The sequence below is a fragment of the Octopus sinensis genome, linkage group LG28, assembly GCF_006345805.1.
Source record: "Octopus sinensis linkage group LG28, ASM634580v1, whole genome shotgun sequence".
Lineage (NCBI taxonomy): Eukaryota > Metazoa > Mollusca > Cephalopoda > Octopoda > Octopodidae > Octopus > Octopus sinensis.
The window spans coordinates 8,687,232-8,693,749 of NC_043024.1; positions in this window are offsets into that span (position 1 = coordinate 8,687,232).

The following is a 6,518-nucleotide window of genomic DNA, read 5'->3' on the forward strand; positions in this document are numbered from 1 at the left end:
TTTTTTAGTGAAAAAAAGCTTCTTATAAAGAGATGATGAGCGCAACAGAAAAACATACCACACCACCCACTGCTTCCAACCAACTGCCCCCTGCCCTGTCTCCCGTCCCTGGCCATTCCACTCCACCCGCAGAAAGGAAAATGTCCGGCTGGTAATAAGTTGATTTGAGTTATAATGCAAAGTTCTTGTGAGGAATTTTGGATATAAATGTTCGTTACATCTCTCATCTGTCTGTGTTGTTTGCTGTGAGGGACCAGATGAATTAATTGGAAGTTCATCCATTTCTCTGAAATTCAGTCTCCATCACTCTTTCTCTGATCCAAACACACACCCTCCCTCTCTCTCTCTCTCAGATGTATACACACACTCCACGCCTTCCACCCATTCTTTCTTTCTTTCTCTCTCTCACACATTCCAGCCTCGCATCTCTCTATCCCTTGACAAATGAACTGCCTTGGAGCATCAGATCCCTCATTTTCTCCAGGACATAAAACTTATCCAAACACTAGACTTACTGCATTTTTTTTGAGGGGAGGGGCAAAATACACCAACACCACCACCAGCACCGACACCACCATCAGGCTCTGCAAAATTTGCATATTCATTGATTGATAATGATATTTATAGTTTTTTTTTTTATATATATTTTAAAGAAGAGTTCAGATATAGAATTACAAAAAAAAAAAAACAGATGGAAAAAAAAAACAAGAAACAGCAGTTAAATATAAAATAAAACATTGTTGGAAGATGCATAATTAATTTTTTTTTTTTTTTTGCTTTGTTTTCTTTAACAAGAAATGCTTATTTCTGTTAACGAAAAAAAAACACACACACAGACACATACAAACTCACAGATCCATATACACATCATATATATATATACATATATACGTAAATATATATATGCAAATGTATGTGTCTGTGTGTATATGTGTGATATATATATATATATACCCATACATCTATATACATATATATATATGTATGTAACTATGTATAAATATGTATACACACACAAATATATATATATATTTTTATACACATACATACATGTGTGCATGTATATTTGTAAGTATGTATATATATGTAAATATATAGATACATGTATACTTGTGTATATATATACATATGTATACACAGACACCAATAAACACACTCATATATATATATATATATATATAAATGTATGGAACACTATACGAATGAGGATACTGACTTCAATTATCAGCCTCAGGTTGATACATACATATATATGAAACCGTCCAACCCATGCTAGCATGGAGAACGGACGTTAAACGACGATGATGATATATATATGCACACATATATATTTTATACATACATCATATATATATTACACACTCATATACACATGCACTTTCATACACATATAGGGTTCTCAAACAAATTCATTCAGTTTTTCATTTCAATTTATTTTAATCTCTTTCAATGTTATTTGAATTAACACGGAAATAGCTTTTTTTTTTATCAAGGGGCTTTATAATTTTCTATTTTTCTTTTAAGGGGCTCAGTTGAGCTCTATTCTTTCTCCTCAAATTTTGTTTATCAAATTTGAAATTTAATAAATTTTCTTTCCAGGCAGGTGACAATGAGGTACCAAAGTAGGTAAAAAGATAAAAAAAAAACAAAAAAAAAAAAACATGAACAAATTTGTCTTTAAAACCCAATATATACAGATATAATATACATTCACACACAGACAAACACACACACACGAACTTGCTCTGGAGTAATCCTTGTGGAGTTACTCTTGTAAGAAAGTCCTTTATAAATTGGTGACCATGTGAGACTTCAAAAACCAAATTAATCAGGATTTTGATTAGATGAACATACATTGTCCTCAACTCTACTTCACCGGATGATTAATCCCTTATAGATTTATATTATATAAATTTATATCAATATATATATATATATATGATATATATATATATATATATATATATATATATTTATATTATTATTATTCTTGTAATTTGAATTGGGCGTGTGTGACTTAGTCCTCTTACAGAAACCAAGCTTGTCAGGGTGACTTAGCTGAATAATATATGTAATTTCTAATAAATGTGTTGGGTGATTCTTTCTTTCATTTGTGTACTCATGTGTGTGTGTGTGCATAGCTTGATATATATATATACACACATATGCATATATATATATATATAAAATATATATATATACACACACACATACATACATATTCTTTATATGAGTTCCTGTGTTGAAGCATATTCTGTTGTGTTTGGGGAGAAATCATTTCCTTTTGGTGCCTTATAATTTAACACACCCACCGGTAAAATTTCCTCTGATTTACTTGTTTATTTTTCTAAAATTACTATTGAAAATGTTGCAAGACGCAACAAAAATATTAGGAAAATAAATAAGTAAATGAGTTGAAATTTTAACGGTCTCTTAAATTGTAAGGCACTAAAAGAGAATGACTCACCCCTCCCAGACACAACAGTGCATATATATATATATATTTATATTATATAGAGGGCATTACTATACATAAATGCCACACGCTAGGAGGGACTCTTAAAGTGTGACATTTATGTATAGTAATGCCCTCTATATAATATAAATAAATATATTTAAGTGAAAAGATTGGTGGATTCTTTCTCTTATGAGGTTTTTGACACTAACTACTTGATAAATTCTTATAAAGATTTTATCCTATTTATATATATATATATATATATATATAAGTATATAAGTCAGTAGTTCATAAATTCAAAAAGAAGCACATTCTAAAGATATGAAACAGTAATACGTAAAAGTTTGTTATTTTTGGCCGGACAAAAACTGACCGTTGATGTCACACCTATAAAGTTCTGAGTGGTATAAATGTTACAGCAATGGTCAATCTCTGGCCAGCCATAACCAACATCTTTTAAGTATACATACATACATACATACATATATATATATATATATATTTTTAATTTTTTTCAGATCAGAGCTGCAGCCATGCTGATGCACCGCCATTTTGTGCTACACTAAGAGCCTCCTCTAATATGTGGTGAAGAATGGAATTTGATATAGCTGCTCTCATTTGCACCTCTTGCTGTGAGGTAGGTTCATCTGGGACTCTCGACAGGAAGAGGTCCAGCTTTGATTTAAAAACCCCTACGTCTACTTTGTGCAAGTTCCTCAGACTCTTTGGGAGAATATTAAAAAGCTGTTGGCCCTTGAAAGCCAGGCTGTTGCAGTAGCTGCTCCTGAAGCGTGATAGCATTGCCGGGATCTTTGGCACTATGCAGTGTCATCCCGTTCTAGCATTGGTGTAGCTTACAATGCCAAAATTTATATATATATATATATATATAAATAATGAGGGAGATAAATTAATATTAATTTTATTATCAATTTAAAACCAGTAGTCTAGCATACAAAAAATCTGAGAAGTCAGAGAAAATTCTAATATATGTGTATATTGGCAGAGCAAGACTGCTAGGTAGTCGGCCGTATGCTAGAAATAGATCATCAACGATCAAACTACAAAGAAAGTTCTCTAGAGGAAAAATTCAGCGAACACCAGAACCAAATTTGGCGGGCAGGACAGATGAAAATTTATATAAAAAACAGAATTAATTGCATACCTCGGTTTCGGCCTTTAACAAAAGAATTACTTACATAATTCAAATGTCCGTGGCCTCATATATATATATATGTATGTATATATCATAAACGATCTGAAAGATAGTGTTCATACACATGGTTGTTATAATGATGATAGATTAAAGAGAACTGAAATCCTGATGGTTTTGATTTGTTGGGTCAACAGATCTTCTCTCATGGTCACTCTCACTCTCTCTCTCTCTTTGTCCCACACACATACACATATGCACAATTTTAATACCCAAGTCACTTCACAGCAAGATTATATTCATGTACAATACGCATTATATATATATACATAATACATAAAAAGATACATACATAATTACATATATATATATACATACATAATTACACACACACATATATATTTACGTGCACATGTATATATATATATATATATGTATATAAATATATATATATATACACATATATATACATGCATATATACATATATATATACATACATATATACACACACATATATATATACATATATATATACATACATACATACATACCACACACACACACACACACACATATGTATATATACGCAAACAGACACACACATGCACACACACGTATATATGTAATTATGTATGTGTGTATATATAATTTCCCAAAGATGCGTTGTGTTGTTTTTACTGTTAAAAGAGAAAAAAAAAAAAACCGGAGAAAGTTGCATTTAAAAAAAATATATAAATCAGATACAAAATATAGATGCCATCACACTGCTGACGCACAGTGATGGGAGAGAAGTCAACTTTGGCAGGTAGTCTTATACATACATACATATATATATATCTACATATATATATTTGTAATATATATATTATTATATATATATATATATATACATTATAAGTACATTTATATATGTATGTCTATATATGTGTGTGTGTGTATATATAATACATATACATATATATATATATATATATATATATATATCTACACATACACACACACACACATATATGTATAATATACTTGTGTGTATATAATGTATATATATAAATATGTGTATGTTATATATAAAGATATATGTATACACACCACACCATGTATTAAACATGTATATACATATATATGTATGTGTATATAAATATGTGTATATATATATATATATATATATAGTATGTATGTATGTATATGTATATATGTGTATATTATGTGCATACACACACACATATATATATATATACATATTATATATACATATATATATATCTATATATATATGTATGTATATATTATACATATATATATATATAATAACACATATGTATATATACGTATGTATATACATATATTTATATATATATACATACATATATGGCAGTGTGAAATATTATAATGTTATAGTAATAAGTGTGGTAGTCTCCAGTGGAGGCTTAGATGAGCTTAACTTAAGCACATAGTGTCCAGCAGATAGATGCCAGAGAAAAAAAAAAAAAAGTAAAAAGGAGAGACAAATTTCCACCAGGATAGGAAGCCAGGTTTGTCTGCATGCCGCAAGGAACTTTCCCGTGTGACCTTCTGAGATGCATAAAAAATTTTCGAGTCAAGTGTACTTGCACCAGTTGCACAATGTGCAGTGTGCTTGCAGTGGATCTCTACTGCAAGACGTCTGAGTTGTTTGGGGTGGGCGTGGCTGGGTGGGCTGGGGTTGCTTCTCCAATGACCACATCCATTCAGCCAAACGGAGTGTGACCATTTAACGCAGTAATAGTGTTTATCAGTGGTTTAAGAGTAGGGCCTAGGTCCATTATGACTCTAGGTCCTTAGAGACCCTAACTGTGTTTCCATGGCCTATAAATAACAGCAATTACAACACTTCATCCACCCACATTGCCCCTCCGAGCAGCAGGCTCCGAGTCTGTCTTCACAAGTGTTAACATTCATAGCTGTTGTTGGAACTCTTACAGCTGAGTGGAGTGTGGGATGGGCTGGAGTAAAGTGAAGTGGAGTGTCTTGCTGAAACATACAATGCACGGCTCAGCCTGGGCATCAAAACCACGATTTTATGATTGAATACCACACCTTAACCACTAATCTCTGCAACCCCATGTAACGATAATTTGGTTGAAATGTTTTCTGGAATTGCTTTATTATTATTATTATTATTACTATTATTATTATTATTGAGTGAGAGAGCAATGCATGCCATCAAAGTGACACTGGGGTAAAATATACGAAGCCCAATATACCCATCATGACTACCCGTCTGATAAGAGTACACCAGGCTCATGCATCACAACCATATGTGCGCGACATGGTGATCTCACACCAAGATAAACAGCGCATGACCTTGCAGGTGGGCCCCAGTTAGAATTTTCTTCTGGTCGAGTAACCCATCCCGCTCAAAAGGTCCCTGAATAAGGGTTGTTTAAGGCTGTTGAACAAAACACCCATGTTTCCAAAGGTGAGTTATCCAAACCTCTAAGAACTCCTTTCAACACACGGCTATGATGCTCCCCTTATCATTATTATTATTATTATTATTATTAAAACTATATAGGACTAAGGTAACTCATCCAGAAGTTATACACAAATAAATAGAAGTTTGCCATATCATGTGAAATTTGTTGATGCCGAAATATTGTTCAACAAATTTCAAATGACATGGTACTCTTCTATCTATTTGTGTATAGCTTCTGGATGAGTTACCTCAGTCCTATATAGTCTTATTATTACTATTATTATTATTATTATTATTATTATTATTATTATTATTATTATTATTATTATTCTATGTTTGACTTTTGCTTTACATCTGCACAAGCTGGCTCCAAGTCTCACCCAGAGACCTCAAGAGACAACAAGTTGGAAGTTCATGTTGGTGTTATGCCTAGGGTGCCATATATTTGGTT